This window comes from Macaca mulatta, chromosome 19 (genome assembly GCF_049350105.2).
Source record: "Macaca mulatta isolate MMU2019108-1 chromosome 19, T2T-MMU8v2.0, whole genome shotgun sequence".
In the NCBI taxonomy this organism is placed as follows: Eukaryota; Metazoa; Chordata; class Mammalia; order Primates; family Cercopithecidae; genus Macaca; species Macaca mulatta.
Window position 1 is genome coordinate 8,274,530 of NC_133424.1, and position 22,854 is coordinate 8,297,383.

General features: G+C 49.7%; 1 protein-coding gene and 1 long non-coding RNA gene across 5 annotated transcripts in view; both read left to right on the forward strand.

The window, feature by feature from the left end:
- ARHGEF18 (Rho/Rac guanine nucleotide exchange factor 18) overlaps positions 1-22,854 on the forward strand; it is a 129,195-nt gene that overhangs the window by 36,929 nt on the left and 69,412 nt on the right. For 2 of the 4 annotated variants that reach the window (XM_028839560.2, XM_028839559.2), the window contains exon 1: positions 12,169-12,317. The exons of the other annotated variants lie outside the window; for them this stretch is intronic. The gene's annotated coding sequence lies outside the window, so the exon portion shown is untranslated. Of the gene's footprint in view, positions 1-12,168; positions 12,318-22,854 lie in introns of those variants that run through there. 4 annotated transcript variants of the gene reach the window in all.
- LOC144337048 (uncharacterized) lies at positions 1,384-4,198 on the forward strand. The gene is made up of 2 exons (XR_013409669.1): positions 1,384-1,700; positions 4,024-4,198. It is a non-coding gene; the product is annotated as an uncharacterized LOC144337048 (long non-coding RNA).

The window sequence follows — 22,854 nt, forward strand, 5'->3', positions numbered from 1 at the left end:
GTGCAATGGTGTGATCTCAGCACACTGCAGCCTCTGCCTCCTGGGCTCAAGCAATCCTCCCACTTCCTCCTCCCGAGTAGCTGGGTCTACGGGTGTGCACCACTGTGCTTGGCTAATTTTTAAACTTATTTTTGTAGAGACAAGGTCTCACTCTATTGCCCAGGCTGCTTTCAAACTCCTAGACTCAAGCGATCCTCCTGCCTCAGCCTCCCAAAGTGCTGGAATTACAGGTGTGAGTCACCCCACCGTGCCCAGCCTTTGCCAAATCTTCAGTGCACCAACAAAGTCGGCATGTTGAAGTCCTTAATTTGGGACAGCAGGTGACTCCCTCTTTTCCCTGGCACCTTGTTCTCTTCTGCAGGGCATGAGGTGTGCTCAATCTATCTTAGGCATCAGATGCAAGGGGCAGGTAGGAGGTTGGAAGTTGGGTGAGTAAAGCCAGAGATCTAGAACCAAGGCTGCACAGAGCAGGTTCTGGGAGCCCGCTCTTGGGTGCCCTTGCTTGAACAGCTCCAGGTTGAGCTGAACCAGACACTTCCTTCTATGATTGCTGGTTCACTATCATTCTCCATTTGTTTCTGTTCCTGCTTTTGCTTTGCTTCTCAGAAAAATCCTGAGGTCTTTAAACTCTGATTTGGGGTCATCCAAGGTCTTGTATGTCCATGTGGCCCACTGACTTAGAGCATCACCATCATCTGGGAACTTCATCATTATTATTATTATTATTATTTTGAGATGGAGTCCCATTCTGTCACCCAGGTTGGAGTGCAGTGGCATGATTATAGCTCACTGCAAATTTCACCTCACAGGTTCAAGTGACTCTCCTGCCTCAGCCTCCCGAGTAGCTGGGACTACAGGCACCCACCACCATGCCCAGCTAATTTTTGTATTTTTAGTAGAAACAGGGTTTCGCCATGTTGGCCAGGCTGGTCTCGAACTCCTGACCTCAAGTAATTTGCCTGCCTCGGCCTTCCAAAGTGCTTGGATTACAGGTGTGAGCCACCATACCTGGCCTGTCACCTGGGAACTTTTAAAATTTTTATTTTTATTTTAGAGACAGGATCTCTCTCTCTCTCTCTCTCTCTCTCTTTCTCTCTCTCTCTGCCCCAGGCTGGAGTGCAGTGGTGTGAGCATAGCTCACTGCAGCCTTGAAATCCCTGGCTTAAGCAATCTTCCCATCTCAGCCCCCCAAATAGCTGGGACCACAGGCATATATAACCACATCCTGCTAATTTTTAATTTTTTTTGTCTGTCTGTAAAGACGGGGTCTTGCTATGTCGCCCAGGCTGGTCTCACACTCCTGAGCTCAAGGGATCCTCCTGCCTCAGCCTCTCAAAGTGCTGGGATTATAGGCATGAGCCACCATGGCTGGCCCACCTGGGACTTTTTTTTTTTAATTATTTATATATTTATTTATTTTGAGACGGAGTCTTGCTCTGTCACCCAGGCTGGAGTGCAGTGGCACGATCTCGGCTCACTGCAAGCTCCGCCTCCCGGGTTCACGCCATTCTGCTGCCTCAGCCTCCCGAGTAGTTGGGACTACAGGTGCCCGCCACCATGCCCGGCTAATTTTTTGTATTTTTAGTAGAGACTGGGCTTCACCATGTTAGCCAGGATGGTCTCGATCTCCTGACCTCGTGATCCGCCCGCCTCAGCCTCCCAAAGTGCTGTGATTACCGGCGTGAGCCACCGCTCCCAGCGTTTTTTGTTTTTTGTTTTTTGTTTTTTAAGATAGGGTCTGGCTCTGTCACCCACGCTGAAGTGCAGTGGTGCAATCTCAGCTTACTGCAACCTCTGCCTCCCAGGTTTAAGTGATCCTCCCACCTCAGCCTCCCGAGTAGCTGGGACTACAGGCGCGTGTCACAAATACTTGGCTAATATTTTGTAGAGACAGGGTTTTTCCATGTTGCCCAGGCTGGTCTCGAAATCCCCAGTCCAAGTGATCCTCCCACCTCAGCCTCCCAAAGTGCTGGGATGACAGGTATCAGCCACTGCACCTGGCCCACCTGGGAACTTTTAATATCAAATCCCAGGTCCCATCTCAGATGGACTGAAACAGAATCTGCATTTTAACAAGAACCAGGAGTGATTTGTACGCCGTTAGTTGGCTCATTGCTGCTCACAGGCAGGTTTCACAGACTCAACACTATTGACCTATTAGGGGCCCAATCACTTTCTATCATGAGGGCCTCTCCTGTGCATTGCAGGATGTTGGCTATCATCCCTGGCCTTTGGACCCACTCAATGCCAATAGCAACCCCCCTCCCCCCCAATTGGGACAGCCAAAAGTATTTCCTGGCCGGGTGCGGTGGCTCACGCCTGTAATCCCAGCACTTTGGGAGACCGAGGCGGGCAGATCACTTGAGGTCAGGAGTTCAAGACCAGCCTGGCCAACATAGTGAAACTCATATCTACTAAAAATACAAAAATGTGCCGGGCGTGGTGGCACAGGCCTGTAATCCCAGGTACTCAGAGGCTGACTCAGGAGAATCGCGTGAACTCGGGAGGCGGAGGTTGCAGTGAGCTGAGATCGTGCCACTGCACTCCAGCCCGGGCAACAAGAACAAAACTCCGTCTCAAAAAAAAAAAAAAAGCTGGGCATGATGGTGCATGCCTGTAGTCCCAGCTACACCGGAGGCTGAAGCGGGAGGATCGCTTGAGCCTGGGAGGCGGAGATTGCAGTGAGCTGAGATTGCACCGCTGCACTCCAGCCTGGGCGACAGAGGGAGATTCTGTCTCAAAAAAAAAAGACAAAGGAAAAATATGAAGTTGGAAAAGGAGACAGAGTGATTACAGAGTTTGTCAACCTCAGCACTACTGACATTTGGGGCTGTCGTGTGGGGCCGCCCTGTGCCTGGGAGGAGGTTGAACAGCGTCCATGGCCTTCACCCACTTGGTGGCAGGAGCACCCCTAGCTATGATGACCAAGTTGCTGAGTGTCCTCTAGTGGCAGGGTAGGAATGCAGTCACCCCCAGGTGAGGACCACAGCTCTCCCTTAAGTGTCCAGGGATAGCCTCTCCAAATTGGTGACGTTGGAATCCAGATGTGGAGGAAGTAGGGAAAGGGCCCTGTGGATATGTAAGGAAGAGTATTCCAGGTCATAGGTGCAAAGGTCCTGGGGCAGGAATGTGCCCCAGGCAGCAGACAGGCCAGTGTGCTTGAAGTGGAGGTAGAAGAGGTCTGTCGGAACCCGCTGCAGGTCACACAAACGTGCATGCCTGCCCCCATCTGAGGCATTGCTCAGAGGACCCTGTCACTTGTCACTTGATGGCTGGGCTTGCTGTCTGCAAATCCAGCTTCCACCTAGACTCTTCTCAGGGAAGGCAGGCTTCAGTGGCCCCTCTTTGAGCCCGGAATTTGCCATTGCTGCTTGGGATCCCTTCTGCACTGGGAGAGCTGCAAAGACAATTCCTGCCTTCTAGCTGGGAATTCGGGCGGGACAGCCTCTGGCACCCGTGTATGAGCTTTCAGACCCCCTGGAGTTGTATACCACATCTGCTGTGTCCCTGCATTTTTTGCAGGAGGTGAGCATCCAGGGTTTTCATCAGATCTCCAAATAGAACACACGACCTCGGAAAAGGTTGGCAACAATTTACTAAGTCAGGGACTGGCACATTGCAGTCCATCACCTGTTTTTTTGTTTTTTTGAGTTTTTTTGTTTGTATACGCTGAAAGCTAAGAATAGTGTGGGTTTTTTACATTTGTAAGTGGTTGAAAACAAATATTTGGTGACACACAACCATTCTATGAAATTTGCATTTTGGCCGGGCGCGGTGACTCAAGCCTGTAATCCCAGCACTTTGGGAGGCCGAGACGGGCGGATCACGAGGTCAGGAGATCGAGACCATCCTGGCTAACACGGTGAAACCCCGTCTCTACTAAAAAAAAAATACAAAAAAAACTAGCCGGGCGAGGTGGCGGGTGCCTGTAGTCCCAGCTACTCGGGAGGCTGAGGCAGGAGAATGGCGTAAACCCGGGAGGAGGAGCTTGCAGTGAGCTGAGATCCGGCCACTGCACTCCAGCCTGGGTGACAGAGCGAGACTCCGTCTCAAAAAAAAAAAAAAAAAGAAAAGAAATTTGCATTTTACAGTCTGCAAATAAGGTTTTGTTGCAGGACAGCTCTCCTGTTCATTTATGTATCATCTTCGGTTGTTTCCAAGCTACATCTTTGTTTTTTGTTTTTTGTTCTGAGACAGAATCTCGCTCTGTCACCCACGCTGGAGTGCAGTGGCACGATGTTGGCTCACTGGAGCCTCTACCTCCCAGGTTCAAGCAATTCTCATGCCCCAGCCTCCCGAGTGGCTGGGATTACAGGTGCCTGCCACAATGCCTGGCTAATTTTTTTCAGTAGAGATGGGGTTTCACCATGTTGGCCAGGCTGGTCTCAAACTCCTGACCTCAAGTGATCCACCCACCTCCGCCTCCCAAAGTGCTGGGATTATAGGCATGAGCCACCATGTCTGGCTCAAGCTACACTTTTGGTTGGCAGAGTTGAGTTTGCAGCATTACAGAGCAAGTTTGCCAACCCCTGAATGAGGTTATCTGGTAGCAAGCAAGGCGAGTAGCTTATCATGTCCTGCAGATCAATAAACCCCTTACAAAAATGACCTTGAGCGATGAGAGTTCCAACAATGTCTAATTTCCTGAATGTCACTTTATAATCATAAAAGACTTTGCACAAATAATAACAATGGTTAGCATTACCGTACGGAGCACTTACACTATCGCAAACACTGTAAGTGCTTTAGTTTGTTTTTATTTATATATATATATTTTTAATAGAGACAGGGTCTTGCTATGTTGTCCAGGCTAGTCTCGAATTCCTGCCTTCAGGTGATCCTCCTGCCTATGCCTCCCAAAGTGCTGGGATTACTGGTATGAACTACCGAGCCCAGTCTGTCAGCGCTCTAAACCGATTTCCTCATTCAGCTTTGTAACTCTATAGACACTAGCACTTTCTCTCTTTCACAGATGAGGAAACTGAGGCCCAAAGAAGTTAAGTTTTTGCTTAAGTCAGGATTTGAACTCACAGCCTGAGCTCCTGATCACCAGTCCATTGCCACATGATGCCCTTTGATTTTGATGTATTTATTTGTTTGTTTGTTTGTTTCTAGACAGAGTCTCGCTCTGTCACCCAGGCTGGAGGGCAGTGGTGCCATCCCGGCTCACTGCAACCTCCTCCTCCCAGGTTCAAGCCATTCTCCTGCCTCAGCCTCCCAAGCAGCTAGGATTGCAGGCATGTGCCACCATACCTGGCTACTTTTTGTATTTTTAGTAGAGACGGGGTTTCACCATGTTGGCTAGGCTGGTCTCAAACTCCTGACCTCAGGTGATCCACCCGCCTCAGCCTCCCAAAGTGCTGGGATTAGAGGCGTGAGCCACTGTGCCCAACCTGCCCTTTGATTTTTTAAAAAATATACTTTTAATTTTATATTTATAGGAAAGTACAAAGAAAACAGAGACAGTCCCCTTAAGCCCTCTTCCCCATCTTCTCCTCATGTTATTTTTAATTTTTTTGAGACAGAGTCTCACTCTGTTGCCCAGGCTGGAGTGCAGTGGAATGATCACAGCTCACTGCAGCCTCGACTTCCTGAGTTTGTGAGATCTTCCCACCTCAGCCTCCCAAGTAGCAGGGACTACAATCTTATACCACCAAATCTGGCTAATTTTTTTTTTTTAATGAGACTGGGTCTCGCTCTGTTGCCCAGCTGGAGTGCAGTGGTGTGATCTTGGCTGACTGCACCCTCCACTTCATGGGCTCAAGCAATTCTCTCACCCCAGTCTCCCAAGTAGCTGGGACTGGAGGTGCATGCCATCACACCAGGATAATTTATTTTATTTTTATTTTTATTTTTGTAGAAACAGGGTTTTGTCATGTTGCCCGAGCTGGTCTTGAACTCCTGGGTTCAAGCGATCCACTCACCTCAGCCTCCCAAAGTGCTGGGATTACATATGTGAGCCACTGCGTCCACCCCACATTATTTTTATTTATTTATTTATTTGTTTAATTTTATTTTTTTTGAGACGGAATCTCACTCTGTCATCCAGGCTGGAGTGCAGTGGTGCCATCTCGGCTCACTGCAACCTCCGCCTCCCAGGTTCAACGATTCTCCTGCCTCAGTCTCCCGAGTAGCTGGGATGACAGGTGCGCACCACCACGCCTGGCTAATTTTTGTATGTTTAGTAGAGATGGGGTTTCACCATGTTGGCCAGGCTGGTGACGAACTCCTGACCTCAAGCGATCCGCCCTCCTCGGCCTCCCAAGGTACTGGGATGACAGGCGTGAGCCACCGTTCCTGCCTTACATCATCTTAAATCATGCCCTCTCCCTAATGTCTCTGGCCTGTGAGGGTCTCTCCATCTTACCTTACTGCTTATGACTGTGACAGTCTTGAGAAGTACTAGCCAGGTATCTGGTACACAATCTCCCAATCTGGGTTTGTCTGATGTTTTATTAGAATGAGCCAGGGGTTGTGGTTTTTTAGAACTCTCCGGTCTCATCAAATCAGGAGGTCCATGCTATCCGCAGGACATCCCTGGAGATGTCAACCTTAATCATTGTGAAGGTAACGTCTCCAAAAGTAACTGCTTTTCAGTTTCCCTACTCTATTCTTTGGAAGCAAGTCATGACATCCATCCCACTCTCAGGGTGGTGGGAATTTCTTTCTCCTACAGACATCATTTGATTTTGATTTGCAGGACAACTCTTTGAGTTCAAGAAAGATTTGAGTTTGTGTGAAAGAAATGATATAGGGCTGGGTGCAGAAGCTCACGCCTGCAATCTCAACGCTTTGGGAGGCTGAGGCAGGAGGATCCCTTGAGCTCAGGAGTCTGGGCAATATAGTGAGACCCTTTTCTCTACAACAAAAATGTTAAAAATTTAGCCAGGTGTGGTGGCACTCGCCTATAATCCTAGCTACTCGGGAGGCTGAAGTGGGAGCATGGCTTGAGCCCAGGTGTTCAAGGCTACAGTGAGCTATGATCTGCCACTGTGCTTTAGCCTGGGCCACAGAGCAAGACCCTGTCCCTAAAAAGAAAAAAGAAATAATGTGGGTAAAGGCCAGGTGTGGTGGCTCATGCCTGTAATCCTAGCACTTTGGGATACCAAGGCAGGAGGATGACTTGAGGTCAGGAGTTTGAGACCAGCCTGGCCAACATGGTGAGACCCCATCTCCATTAAAAACACAAAACAATTAGTGGGGCGTGGTGGCGCACGCCTGTAATCACAGCTACTCAGGAGGCTGAGGTGGGAGGATCCCTTGAACCCAAGAGGTGGAGGTTGCAGTGAGCCAAGATTGCACCACTGCACTGCAGCCTGGGCGACAGAGTGAGACTCTGTCTCAAAAAAAGAAAGAAAGAAGGAAGGAAGGAAGGAAGGAAGGAAGGAAGGAAGGAAGGAAGGAAGGAAGGAAGGAAGGAAAGAGGATGTGGGTAGCACTTAGCATGATAGCATGATGTCTGGCACATACGGGCAACGGTACCTTGTATCATCATCATCATCCTCTTCATTTTTTTTTTTTTTTTTTTTTTGAGACGGAGTCTCGCTCTGTCACCCAGGCTGGAGTGCAGTGGCCGGATCTCAGCTCACTGAAAGCTCCGCCTCCCGGGTTCACGCCATTCTCCTGCCTCAGCCTCCCAAGTAGCTGGGACTACAGGCGCCCGCCACCTCACCCGGCTAGTTTTTTGTATTTTTTAGTAGAGATGGGGTTTCACCGTGTTAGCCAGGATGGTCTCTATCTCCTGACCTCGTGATCCGCCCGTCTCGGCCTCCCAAAGTGCTGGGATTACAGGCTTGAGCCACCGCGCCCGGCTTCATTTTTTTGTTATTGTCATATAAAGCCTTTTAGCCAATAAGAGGCAAAGCTAGCATTTAAATCATAGACCCTTGCCTCTGCAAAGCTGCAAAAATAAATAAAAATAATAATAAATCACAGACTCAGCCAGGTATGGTGGCTCATGCCTGTAATCCTAGCACTTTGGGAGGCCGAGGAGGGAAGATCATGAGGTCAAGTGATCGAGACCATCCTGGCCAACATGGTGAAAGCCAGTCTCTACTAAAAATACAAACATTAGCTGGGCGCGGTGGTGCCTGCCTGTAGTCCCAGCTACTCGGGAGACTGAGGCAGGGGAATCACTTGAACTCGGGAAGCAGAGATTGCAGTGAGCTGAGATCATGCCACTGCACTCCAACCCGTTGACAGACTGAGACTCTGTCTCAAAAAAGTAATTAAAAAAAAAAAAATCACAGCCCCTAACCCTGTTCTCTGACCGCAAACCCCTCCCCACCTGTGTCAGGAGGCATGCAGGGGCCAGAACACCCGTGTCTCATTCCCAGCAGACTGAGAAAGGTCCTCCCAAGGTAGGCCAAGGTAGGCCAAGGTAGGCCTCCCCACAGGCCTACCTGCTTTTAAAGGTATTCAAAGCCAGACGTGACAGTCTCTCCCATGGAGGAAACAGCCTCACAGCAAGTTAAACAAACAGAACAGAGAATGAGTCACACTCCAGGTAATTAGAGAAGGTGGGCCTCTATGATAAAGTCGGGATGCTTTTCAGAGAACAGACACCACACCGGACAGTCCTGTTCCTAGCCTTGACCTTTGAGGTTCTTTATGATTCGACCCCACCTATCCCCCCATGCTTCTCTCCCACTACTCAGGCCCCCCAGACTCCACGGCCCAGCCACCCTGAAGTCTCATGGCTGTTCATACACATCACCTGTGCCTTGCTCATCCGGCGCTGTTCCTGGAACTCCCTCTCCCACCTAACTCTTACTCATCCTTTTAAGACAAAGCCCAGGCCCACTTCCTCCAGGAAGTCGGAATTAGGCTGGATAAGTGTCTGAATGTCTCTTAGGCCAGTTGCTCTCAGCCAAGGAAACATCTGGAGGCATTTTTTTCAGGACCAGGGGAGCCACTGGCATCTAGGAGGTAGAGACCAGGGATGCTGCTCAACACCCTGCAGTGCATAGGAGACCACCCCTGCCACCACCACCGAGAATTATCCAGCCCTAATTGTCGAAAGTGCCAAGACTGAGAAAACCCTGCTCTGGGCCTAAGCTCATTGCATCTCCTTAGCTCTTAGAGCCCCCGATGCTTTATGATAAAGACTCATAAATGAGGCTGGGTGTGGTGGCTCACACCTGTAATCCCAGCATTTTGGGAGGCTGAGGCAGGCAGACCACCTTGGGAGGCTGAGGCAGGCAGACCACCTAAGGAGTTCAAGACCAGCCTGGTCAACATGGTAAAACCCTATCTCTACAAAAAATACAAAAATTAGCCAGGTGTGGTGGTGGGCACCTGTAATCCCAGCTACTCGGGAGGCTGAGGCAGGAGAATGGCTTGAACCTGGGAGGCAGAGTTTGCAGTGAGCCAAGATTACGCCACTGAACTCCAGCCTGGGCAAGAGAGTGAGACTCTGTCATCTCAAAAACAAAACAAAATAAAAAAAACAAAACAAAACAAGAGACTCATAAATGCGGAATGGTTGGATGGATAAAAGAAAGACGAGAGATGCTTCTCCTTCCTGATTATCTCTGAGAAAGTTGGTTTCTATGTTGAGGGGAGGACTGCGTCCACCTGAAAGTTCCTATAACCAAGATAGCTATAGAAATAAGGTTTATGGCCAGATGCAGTGGCTTACGCCTGTAATCCCAACACTTTGGGAGGCCAGGGTGGGAGGATCACTTAAGGCCAGGAGTTCAAGACCAGTCTGGCCAATATGGTGAAACCTTGACTCTACTAAAAAAAGTATATATATATACAAAAATTTGCCAGGCTTGGTCATGCACACCTGTAGTCCCAGCTACTTGGGAGGCTGAGGCAGGAGAATCACTTGAACCCAGGAGGTGGAGGCTGCAGTGAGCCGAGATGGTGCCACTGCACAGCAGCCCGGGTGACAGAGGCTCCGTCTCAAGAAAAAAAAAGAAAAAAGAAAGAAAGGAAGGAAGGAAGGAAAAGAGAAAGAGAAAGAAAGAAATAAGGTTCAAAGGCCAGCCACGATGGCTCACGCCTACAGTCCCAGCATCTTAGGAGGCCCAGGCAGGCAAATCACTTGAGCCCAGGAGTTCAAGACCAACCTAGGCAACATGGCGAAACCCCATCTCTACAAAAAATACCAAAAAAGTAGCCAGGTGTGGTGGTGCATGCCTGTGGTCCCAGCTACTCGGGAAGCTGAGTTGGGAGGATGACTTGAGCCCAGGAGATGGAAGCTGCAATGAGCTATGATTGTGCCACTGCACTTCCAGCCTGAGTGACAGAGTGAGATCCTGTCTCAAAAAAAAAAAAAAAAAAAAAAGAAAAAAATAAGGTTCATGGCCCTAAGTCCAAAAGTCATAGCTACTCAGAGAAGAAACAGCTGCTCATTCATTGAGCCCTCATAAACTCCCGTGTTAGGGTTTCTGGCCTCAGCTGCAGTAGGGTGCCTGACGAATTATGTCTTGCATTTCTGGGCCATCCAATTCCCTGAACATGCTCCCTTCCTCTGGACCATGAAGGTTGGACTTAAATTGAAGGCTGGTCCATTTGGGGATGTCACCCCCCAGCTTCTCAACTGGGGACTCTCAACAACATATTGTGCATGTTTTGAAGTGATTTGGTTTGGGGAAATCTTTTTTTCTAAAATAGACACTGGGTCATGCTAGGTTTCCCAGCCTGGTCTCCTGGACTCAAGTGATCCTCCCTCCTCGGACTCCCAAAGTGTTAGGATTACAGGCATGAGCCATCTTGCCTGGCCAGGGGGAGATCTTCTGGGCCTGGCTGACCAGCCAACCTTGGTGAGAGCTGCTCTGCTAGACTCCTGGTTACTGTTCAACTGCCTCCCCTGTGGGGGGGACTTGGATTAGACAGGCAACCTCAAGGCTGGGGTGTCTGATGGTAATTGAGAGGCTTCTGGTGCTGGGAGAAGCATCTGGCCTGTCCCCATCTGCCAAATAGCACCTGTGTGGAAGTGGATGGGGGAGGGTATGGTACGTGTTTCAGACTCTCAGCGCCCGTTTGAGGGTATCTGACAGCATCTGTATTGGGATTATCTAGTATGTGTTTGGGGGTATCTGCTGGACCTACGTAGAGTGTCTGACATATTTGGGGGTTACCTGGAAACCTGTTTTGGGTATCTGATGGCACCTGCCTGGGTGTCTGTGTTTAGGGGATCTGATGGTATGTATGCTGGGGTGTCTGAGACCACTGGAGGGATATATGATTCATTTTTCCCAGACCAGCCTTTCTGAAGTCTAAGCTGCCTCTTTTCTGTTGTTGTTGTTTTGAGACAGGGTCTCACTCTGTTGCCCAGGCTGGAGTGCAGTGGCGTGATCATAGCTCAATGCAGCCTGGACCTCCCAGGCTCAAGTCATCCTCCCACTTCAGCTTCTGGAGGGGTTGGGACCACAAGCAGGTGCCTCCACGCCCTGCTCATTTTAAAAAATGTTTTGTAGAGATGGGGTCTTGCTATGTTGCCCAGACTGGTGCTCCTGAATTCCTGGGCTGAAGTGACCCTCCCGCCACTCCCTGATGCTGCTGCTTTTTCTCAGGTGACAGACCCTGCCCTCTCCATTTCTTGGACTCTCCCCGCTAAGACTCGCTACCACCGGGGTGCCCCGCTTAGGTACCTCCAATCCTAACAAGCCCCACTGACAACCCTTCCAGGCATCCTTTGATTCTTCCAAAACACCCCCAGCTCCACTGTTCTCCCTTCTCCCTTGGGGTTCCCCCAACCCCGCTGTCCTCCCTCAGGGTCCCCCTAACTGTGCTGTACCCCCCTTGAAATCCCCCAACCCGCTGTCCTCCTCAGGACTCCCTCTCCAGCCCCGCTAATCACCCAGGCTTCCGTTAACCCCACAAAACGCCCACCTAACCCTGCTGCTCTCCCTCCGGATCCCCGCAACCCAGCTGTGCCCTCAGAGCCCCCGGCCCTACTGATAGCCAGGCTCGCATTGATCTCCTTCAAAAAGCCCCCCAACCCCGCTGCTGCCCCTCAAAAGTCGCCCTTATCCTCGCTGCGAGAACCCTCCCACTTCGGTGCCCGCACCCAGCTCAAGGCCGAGCCGACGACCCTCCCCGCGGCTCGGGGAGCAGCAGCCCCAGGTACCTGGGAGCGCCCCGCCCTCGAGGCCACGCCTCCTTCCGGGTCACGCCCTCTGCCCCGCCTCCAAGGCGGGTCGCGCATGCGCCACTCTCCTTGCGCGGCTTCCCGCTTCCGGCTCCCAGCTGCTGGTGACTGTGGCTCCGCGGAGGCCAGGCGGAGGTCGGGCGGAGGCGTCCGAGGCGGCTGCGAGAGTGGCAGAGGAGCTGGCGGAGAGCGGCCAGCGGGCGATCGGGCCGAGGTGAGGGGGGCGGCGGCGGGGCGGTCACTAGGAAAACGGGGCTCAGGAGGGGGCCCTCGCTCTTTTCAGGGGGTGGGCTGGGGCGCGGGACCCCCGAGGCTGCCTCGGGCCTCCCACCGGCTCCTGGGGGACTCCTCCAGGCAGGCGAACGGATGCTGGCGTGCAGGCTGCTCCTTCAATGCGTGGAGGCTCTAGGCGGCGATTGCAGGGTGCACAGGTGCAGACGATGCCCGCCGGCTCCGTCCGAGCCCCAGCCAGTCCTGGGGTGCTGCAACTTACCCTCCTCCAGGAGAGGAGAGGAGGGGTCACTCGGGCCCCAGCCTCTGCTCCTCGTTCAGGAGCGCCCGGGGCAAGACCAGGGATGGCATGGAACCCACCACAGTACCCAGCGCCGTCGTGTTTCAGGCCTCCCGGAGCAGACAGCCCTCCCTGGCAGGGAGCGTTTGGGTGTAAAACAATGAGAACTATCTGTGCCTTGGGTTTTAGTTTCTTGTGTAAGAACTCAGCTGGTGCTTTCATTGCGGACGGGAGCGAGAAGCTTGCCCCTGGTCCTTGTATGTTTCCTTTTGTTTTACGTTTTAAAATTTCAACTTTTATTTTAGATTGAGGGGGTACATGTAAGGGTTTGTTACCTGGATATATTGCGTGATGCTGAGGTTTGGGGTGCGACTGATCTCGTCACCCAGGTACTGAGCATAGTACCCAATAGTTAGTGTTTCAACCCTTGCCCTCCTCCTTCCCTCCCCGCTCTGGTGGAGCCCAGTTTCTGTTGCCTTCTTTGTGTCCATGAGTTCCCAAGGTTTAGCTCCACTTACAAGTGGGAAAGTGCAGTATTTGGTTTTCTGTTCCTGCGTTAATTCGACTAGTGCTTGAGTGTTTTGCTGTAGCTATCTGCCCCTTATCTCTTGCTCTGTTGAGATTAAAGCCTGGACCACAGGGTTAAAAAACATTCTTAAAGTTCTACCATAGAAGCAAAGCGGCCAACACAGCGTTTGCCCCTTTGCCTTGTTTTCGTGGAGATGAAACTCCAGCCAATAGCTTTGAAGGGCCCCATTCTCTTCCCATTGACCAGAGAGAGAGAGTTCAGGACAATGTAGACAGCCCAGTGGCCAAGGGATGAGCTTTGCAGGTGTCTGGGTGAATGATTAATTCTCCACCTGTAAGAAGTGTCAGGAGCGGCCGGGCGCGGTGGCTTAAGCCTATAATCCCAGCACTTTGGGAGGCCAAGGCGGATGAATCACGAGGTCAAGAGATCGAGACCATCCTGGCAAACATGGTGAAACCCCGTCTCTACTAAAATACAAAAATTAGCCCGGCATGGTGGCGGGCGCCTGTAGTCCCAGCTACTCTGGAGGCTGAGGCAGGGGAATCACTTGAACTCGGAAGGCGGAGGTTGCAGTGAGTCGCGATCGGGCCACTGCACTCCAGCCTGGCGACAGAGCAAGACTCCGTCTACAAAAAAAAAAAAAAAAGAAGTGTCAGGAGCACAGGCTTGAGGTCAGATCCAAGCTGGGTTCTGGTCCCAGTTCTACCACCTGTTAGCCGTGTAACTTCACTAAGTTTCCGTCTTCCCGTCTTTAAAATGGGAATAAGGGTTGGTTGGGGTTTCTATGCGATAATCTGTGTAAGGTGCATCATAGAAGTGTCTGGCATATGGCAAACTTTCCATCAGTGTTCTATACCGTTTGCCTACGTGTGAATGCTGCCAGGCTTGGATGTTTAGGTTAACATTCCCAATATAAAGAGTTTGGAAAATTTGAGCATCTCGGATGTTGTTTGGAACGGGTCAGGGTTTACACTTTGTCAGTAGTTTGCTATTTTCTGCAGGTCAACAAGCCTTTCTGAGAAAAGAAAAAAAAAATGAAGATGTGTTTGTTCTAGAGCAAAAAAGAGCAAACAGCTGGAAGGCGTAATACATTTCATTTTTGTAAACGTTACTTTGTTTTGGTTTTGTACAGCTTATTTCACTTTTGTTTTCTTCTGAAATTAGTATGTGATTTTACTTAAAAAAATTTTTTTTTTCTTTTTAGAGACAGGGTCTCACTCTGTTGCCCAGACTAGAGTGCAACAGCACAGTCATAGCTCACTACAGCCTCGAACTCCTGGGCTCAAATAATCCTCCTGCCACAAACTCCCAAGTAGCTGGGACTACAGGCATGTGCCTACATGTCTGGCTAGTTTTTAAAAATTTTTTGAGCCGGGCGCAGTGGCTCACGCCTGTAATCCCAGCACTTTGGGAGGCCGAGACAGGCGGATCACGAGGTCAGGAGATCGAGACCATCCTGGCTAACATGGTGAAACCTCGTCTCTACTAAAAATACAAAAAATTAGCTGGGCATGGTGGTGTGCGCCCGCAGTCCCAGCTACTTGGTAGGCTGAGGCAGAAGAATGGCGTGAACCCAGGAGGTGGAGGTTGCAGTGAGCTGAGATCGCGCCACTGCACTCCAGTCTAGGCAACAGAATGAGACTCTGTCTCAAAAAAAAAAAAAAATTTTTTTTGGTGGAGTCTTGCTATATTGCCCAGCTGGTCTTGAAGTCCTAGACTCAGGCGATCCTCCCACCTCAGCCTCCCAAAGTGCTAGGATTACAGGCATGAGCTGCCAGAGCCTGTGGTTTTTGTTTTTGTTTTTTTAATTGACAGATAACAGTGTATGTATTTATCATGTACAACATGACGTATTCTTGAAAAATGCAAGAGGAGCAGATGTTAAGTACTCTCACCACAAAAATGAGAGCTATGCGAAGCGCTGTGTTTGTTGCTAAGCTAGATATAACCATGCCATGGTGTATATATACTTCAAATGTGTTTCGTTTTTCCTTTTTCTTTTTTTGTTGAGACGCTCTCGCTCTAGCACCCAGGCTGGCGTGCAGTGGTGTGATCTTGGCTCACTGCAACCTCCGCCTCCCAGGTTCGAGCAATTCTCCTGCCTCAGCCTCCCAAATAGCTGGGATTACAGGCATCTATCACCTCGCCCGGCTAATTTTTGTATTTTTAGTAGAGGCAGGGTTTCGCCATGTTGGCCAGGCTGATGTTGAATTCCTGACCTCAGGTGATCTCCCCTCCTTGGCCTCCAAGAGTGCTGGGATTACAGGCATGAGTCACCACGCCCGGTCGGTCATATTTCATTTTTAAGTGGCATACCTTAGAGAAGCAGAAAAGAGACCGGGCACCATGGCTCACACCTGTAATCCCAACACCTTGGGAGGTCGAGGTGGGCAGAGAGGCCAGGAGTTCAAGACCGGCCTGGCCAAGAGGGTGAAACCCCATCTCTACTAAAAAATAACAAAAATTAGCTGGGCATGGTGGCGTGCGCCTGTAATCCCAGCTACTTGGGAGGCTGAGGCAGGAGAATCGCTTGAACCCGGGAGGCGGAGGTTGCAGTGAGCTGAGATCGCACCACTGCACTCCAGCCTGGGCAACAGAGCTAGACTCCGTCTCAAAATAAAAAAAAAAAAAAAGAAGAAAGAAAGAAAAGAGATTCTTTGGTTCTTTCTCTCTTTCTTGCTTAAATGGACTTGAGAATGTCCCTACTTTGAAAGGGGAAGTGGCACATGCATTGTTTCTGGCGTAGCTGTGGTATAATTTTCATTCTTGTCACACAGTAGCAATTACAGCTTCAAGGCCATTGCCCTTGGTGGGCCAGGGCCGTGGTGACTGGCTGTGCCTCCCTGGGTGTTTACCTAGCACATGTTTAACATAGTTCCGACCCTGTGTCAAGATCTCCCTTATTCTCAGTCGTCCTGGGTCACGTTCCCATGTCTTCCAACTCTATGACTTACAAAACATTTTTGCTGCCAGCTCTCTGAAAATCATTTAAAAGCCCAGAGTCCTTATATGACGTCCAGCCAATCGCTGTTTCTTTGTTATTTGTTAGGTAAACTTTACTTTCCCCCTGAGATGGTCAAGAGCTACCGTGTTTTGCAAACCCTCTCTCTAGGTGCAAAACAGCACCGGGGAAGCGCCACAGCTGCCTGGAGGAATGTTTTAGGAGGAGGATTGTGGCTGACTGGGCAAGGGAGGGAAACTGGGTAAACTAATGTCCTCTGAGGGCGTTCAGTGACAGCAGTTGTTCTCATTTTTATGATGCAGATTAAGTTGTATGTGAGCTAAATTAAGTTTGCTTGCTTCTCTGCTTTTGTCGGAGATAGATTCATAGTTTCAACTGAGTATAGAGTTCTAGTCTGGTTATGTTCAATGTGTTCAAGCAGTAGATACACTCATGTTTTTGTTTTTCCTTTTTTTTTTTTTTTGAGACAGTTTTGCTCTTACTACTCGGGCTGGAGAGCAGTGGTGCGATCACAGCTCACTACAGCCTTGACCTCCTAGGCTCAAGCAATCCTCCCACTTCAGTCTCCCAAGGAGCTAGGACTATAGGCGCGCACCACCGCGCCCAACTGATTTTTGTATTTTTGTGTGTATGTTAGAGACAGGGTTGCCCAGGCTGGTCTCAAACTCCTGGGCTCAAGCGATCCTCCTACCTTCGTCTCCAAAGTGTTGGCGGTGAGTCACTGTGCACGGCTTCGTACACTGATTTATGGTCATATATTGAAAAAAATATATATTCTAAAGGTTTCACTAACAGTACACATTTAATACATTGTAGATGGTTACTTTTTTTTTGTTTTTTTTTTGTTTTTGAGACGGAGTCTCGCTCTGTCACCCAGGCTGGAGTGCAGTGGCCGGATCTCAGCTCACTGCAAGCTCCGCCTCCCGGGTTCACGCCATTCTCCTGCCTCAGCCTCCCGAGTAGCTGGGACTACAGGCGCCCGCCACCTCGCCCGGCTAATTTTTTGTATCTTTTAGTAGAGACGGGGTTTCACCGTGTTAGCCAGGATGGTCTCGATCTCCTGACCTCGTGATCCGCCCGTCTCGGCCTCCCAAAGTGCTGGGATTACAGGCTTGAGCCACCACGCCCGGCCAGATGGCTACATTTTAAATTCATGTCACTTTTTAAATACAGCAGCTTTGTTGAAATATAATTAGCACAGCATAAAATTCACCTTTTAAAAGTGTACCATTTGGTGTGTTTTGGTATATTCACAGAGTTAAGCAACAGTCATCAGTATTTAATTCCAGGACATCTTATCATTAAAAAAAAAAAAAAAAAAGCCGGGCACGGTGGCTCAAGCCTGTAATCCCAGCACTTTGGGAGGCCGAGACGGGCGGATCACAAGGTCAGGAGATCGAGACCATCCTGGCTAACACGGTGAAACCCCGTCTCTACTAAAAAATACAAAAAACTAGCCGGGCGAGGTGGCGGGCGCCTGTGGTCCCAGCTACTCCGGAGGCTGAGGCAGGAGAATGGCGTAAACCCGGGAGGCGGAGCTTGCAGTGAGCTGAGATCCGGCCACTGCACTCCAGCCTGGGCGACAGAGCCAGACTCAGTCTCAAAAAAAAAAAAAAAAAAAAAAACAGATAGGGTCTTGCTGTGTTGTCCAGGCTAAATTCAAACTCCTGGGTTCAAACGATCCTCCTGCCTCAGCCTCCTGAGTAGCTGGGACTACAAGCGTCAGCCACCATACCTGGCTCAGCTCATCGTTCTTATGGGTGAGTTTCAGGAGGAGAGAAAGTGAAAAGAGGGAGTTGGTCTGGAGAAAGTCTTGCCACAAAAATGAAAACAAAAATTGGCCGGGCACGGCAGCTCACACCTGTAATCCCAATACTTTGGAAGGCTGAGGCAGGAGGACTACTTGAGGCCAGCAGTTCAAGACCAGCCTGGGTAGCATAGCAAGAATCCTATCTCTACAAAAAATTGAAAAATTGGCCAGATGTGATGGCTCACACCTGTGACCCCAGCTACTTGGGAGGCTGAGATGGGAGGATTGCTTGAGCCTGGGAGGTCAAGGCTACAGAGAGCTGTGATCACACCATTGCATTCCAGCCTTGGTAACAGAACAAGATCTTATCTCTAAATAAATAAATATTTATAAATGAAAAGAGGGAGTCCTGAGCAGGTGCTTTCTCATTGCAGTGTGGGATGGAAGGAGGGGAGGACTGTGTCAAATTACTTGGCAGGAATCTAGCATCATCTTGCATACAGGGACCTCCCAGTTACGCTCTGTGTATAGATACCTCTAATTTGCCGAGGTTTCATTTGAAGAGCGAAATTGAATTTAGAAATAGTAGTAAGTTGGGAAGTTATCCACAGTAGGGGTTACCGGACTCAGTAGTTCCTTTACAAGGGTGAAATGGATAGTGACGGACCAGATAGAATGTAGAGCAAAGGATTTTAGCATCCTTGGGCGCTGGAGGCAGCAAGGGGTCAGCTCTGTGGTGCTGACAGTGCCAGGGTGTGGTGGCCAATGGTGGGTCCGTGTGACCCTTTGTGATGTCCACTTGGGGGATCCTAACCAATGAGGTTTTGTTTGTTTTGGTTTTGAGTCAGGGTCTTGCTCTGTCGCCCAGGCCGCAGTGCAGTGTCATGATCATAGCCCACCGCAGCCTCAACCTCCTGGGTTCAAGTGATCCTCCCACCTCAGCCTCCCAAATAGCTGGACCCACAGGCGCACACCATCACGCCTGACTAATTTTTTTATATTTTGGAGAGAGGGGTCTTACCATGTTGCCCAGGCTGGTCTTGAACTCGTGCACTCAAGCAATCTGCCCGCCTTGGCTTCCCGAAGTGCTGGGATTATAGGCATGAGCTGTTGTGTCCATCCCTAAGAGAGACGGGAAGATGAAAAAATTGGGACCCTCCTACGGGGTTGGTGGGAATATAGGTTGGTGTAGCTGCCTTGGGAAACAGGCAGTTCCTCAAAAGCTTAAACCTTGAATTAACATAGGATCCAGCAATTCTGTTCCTCCATATATTCCTAAGACGAATGAAAACATAGGTCTACACAAAAACTTGCAGAGGAATGTTCATAGTAGCATTATTCCAAATAGCCAGAAAGCAGAGGCAACCTAAATGTCCATCAGCTGAGGAATGGATACATAAAATGTGGTCTCACCATACTGTGGAATATTACCTGGCCATGGAAAAGAAGTTCTGATACACAGATGAACCTGGAAAAAACTTGCTCAGTGAAAGAAGCCAGCCCCCAAAGGCCACCTGCTATGTGATTCCATTTATATGAAATGTATACAACAGGCGAATGAATCCACAAGGACAGAAAGTGGATTAGTGGTTGCCATGGGCTAGGGGTAGTGGAGTGGGGAGTGGTGGCCAAGGTAACGGGTTTTCTTTTTAAGGGGATGGAGGCATTCTAAAATTGATTGTAGGCTGGGCACAGTGGCTCATGCCTGTAATCCCAGCATTTTGGGAGGCCAAGATGGGCAGATCACGAGATCAGGAGTTGGAGACCAGCCTGGCCAACATGGTGAAGCCCGATCTCTACTAAAAATACAAAAATTAGCCAGGCGTGGTGGCGCGTGCCTGTAGACCCAGCTACTCGGGAGGCTGAGGCATAAGAATTGCCTGAACCCCAGAGACGGAGGTTGCCGTGAGCCGAGATCCTGCCACTGCACTTCAGCCTGGGAGACGGAGCGAGACTCTTGTCTCAAAAAAAAATAATAAATACAATAAATCAATCAATAAATAAAATAGATTGTGATGATAGATGCACAACTCTGTGAATATACTAAGAACCATTGAATTGGACGCTTTCAAAGGGTGAATCGTGTGGTACAAGAATTCTATCTCAATAAACCAGTTACAAAGAGAGGAAGAGATGGGATAAGAACTGGAAGCACAGTGACAATGGGACAGAATTTTAAGGAACAGTTTGAGACTGAGTAGCAGGAAGACTGGGGGGTAAAGCTAAGAGAACCCTAAAGGAAGGGGGACCAGCTTGCCCTGTAAGTGGTGTGGGGCTAGGTTAATAGATTGCCTAATGCTCAGGAGAATGAATGTCAGTATGCCCACATGCTGGTCCCTGCCATGTAGGACCACGTAGGAGAAGGTTACAAAGTGTGTCTGTGCCATCCAGTGTGACGAGGTGAGAGCCTCGCAGCAGGTATAGCCCAGGCATGACCCAGAAAGCCCTCTTGACCAGCAGCTGCTGGCCAAGATAATTATATTATCGCAATTTATATTATCGCAAATTTAAAATTGGGATAATGTAATTCACATACCATACAATTCACCCTTTTACAGTGTACAATTCAATGTGTTTGTTTTGTTTTTTTCGAGACAGAGTCTCACTCCGTCACCTAGGCTGGAGTGCGGTGGCACAATTTCGGCTCACTGCAACCTCCGCCTCCTGGGTTCAAGCGATTCTCCTGCCTCAGCCTCCCAAGTAGCTGGGACTACAGGTGCAGGCCACCATGCCCGACTAGCTTTTGTATTTTTAGTAGAGATGGGGTTTCACCATGTTGGTCAGGCTGGTCTCGAACTCCTGACCTCAAGTGATCTGCCCGCCTCGGCCTCCCAAAGTGGTGGGATTACAGGCATGAGCCACCACACCCGGCCAAATCAGTGATTTTTACTATGTTCACAGAGTCATGCAGCTGTCACTACTATAATTTCAGAACATTGTCCTCACCCACAAGAAAAGCTCACACCCTTAGCTTTCACTGCCCATTCCCCTATCCTCCCAGCCCCCAGCAGCCACGACCCTACTTTCTGTCTCTAGATCTGTCTATTCTAGATTTTTCATATCAGTGGAATCTTACAGTATACTTGACGTATTAATGTGGCTTCTTTTACTTAGCATAACGATTGTAAGGTTCATTTACGTTGTTGCCTAAACTTAGCTTTTTCTTTCTTTTCTTTTTTTTTTAGACAGTCTTGCTCTGTTACCCAGGCTAGGAGCAATCATAGCTCACTGAAGCCTTGACCTCCTGGGCGCAAGCGATCCTCCCGCCTCGTCCTCCTAAGTAGCTGGCACTACAGGTGTGTGCCACCATGCCCGGCTAATTTTTTATTTTTTGTAGAGATGAAGCCTCGCCATGTTGCCCAGGCTGGTCTTGAACTCCTGGGCTCAAGAGATCCTCCTGCTGGGCGCAGTGACTCACACCTGTAATCCCAGCACTTTGGGAGGCCAAGGCAGGCGGATCACCTGAGGTTGGGAGTTCAAGACCTGCCTGGCCAACATGGCAAAACCTCATCTCTACTAAAAATACAAAAATTAGCCAGGCGTGGTGGCTGGTGCCTGTAATCCCAGCTACTGACGAGGCTGAGGCAGGAGAATTGCTTGAACCCGGGAGGCGGCGGAGGTTGCAGTCAGCTGAGATTGAGCCATTGCACTTCAGCCTGGGCAACAGAACGAGACTCCCTCTCAAAAAAAAAAAAGAGAGAGCGCGATCCTCCTGCCTCAGCCTCACAGAGTGCTGGGATTACAGGTGCGAGCCGCTGCATCTGGCCTAGTTATTCGTGATCTGTAAGAAGAACTTTGAAGGAATAGTAAGGAGCACCTTGCCAGAGGCAGGTACGGGCTGCCCTGGGGCCGTTTCTCTCAGTTGACCTGACCTTGTGTGCTCATTGTTGATCCCTTCCCTGTCCTGGCTCCAGGGAGCCAGTTAGATGCTTGAGGGGCTTCTTGGGCTGGGTTCTCTGTTGTCCTGTAAATACCAACTGATCTGGACAACTGTTGTCAAGTCACAAAAAGCAGAAAGAAACACAGTTAGTTAGAAACCCAAAGCAAACCCACTCTGAGAGGCTGAGGCAGAAAGATCTCTCTCTCTCTCTCTCTTTTTTCTTTTTTTTTTTTTGAGACGGAGTCTCGCTCTGTCACCCAGGCTGGAGTGCAGTGGCACGATCTTGGCTCACTGCAACCTCCACCTCCTGCGTTCCAGCGATCCTCCTGCCTCAGCCTCCCCAGTAACTGGGATTACAGGCGCCCACCACCACACCCGGCTAATTTTGGTATTTTTAGTAGAGACGCGGTTTTGCCATGTCTTTACTAAAAGGCCTTTTAGATAGATCGTGGAGCTAATCTGACCTGAACATCCCAGTCCTGGAGTATGTTAGCATGAGGGTAGCTTCCCGTTGGTCTGGAAGGTTCGCCCGATGGTTGGGCCTGAAGACAGGAGCCTCTGGCAGTCTCTTGTAGCTCCTTCAGATAGGTGCATTTTGTTTTGACCAAAAACAGAACATTCTATACCGTGACCCAGTGGGTACACATACAATAATAGGTTGCAAAGTGTTACCAAACCGTACTCATCTTTATTGTGTGCGACAGACTCGGGTGCTTTATTTTTATTTTTATTTTTTTTTGAGAAATGGAGTCTCACTCTTTCACCCAAGCTGGAGTGTAATGGCATGATCTTGGCTCACTGCAACCTCTGTCTACTGAGTTCAAGTGATTCTCCTGCGTCAGCCTCCCCAGTAACTGGGATTATAGGTGTCTGCCACTATGCCCAGCTAATTTTTTGTATTTTTAGTAGAGATGAGGTTTCACCATGTCGGTCAGGCTGGTCTCGAACTCCTGACCTCAGACAATCCGCCCACCTCGGCCTCCCAAAGTGTTGGGATTACAGGCGTGAGCCACTGTGCCCTGCGACCTCTTCCAACTTCTAAAAGTGGCCCCAGGGATTCCTTGGCTTGTGGCCATGTCATTCCCCACCCTCTGTGGTCACGTGGCCTTCACTTGTGTG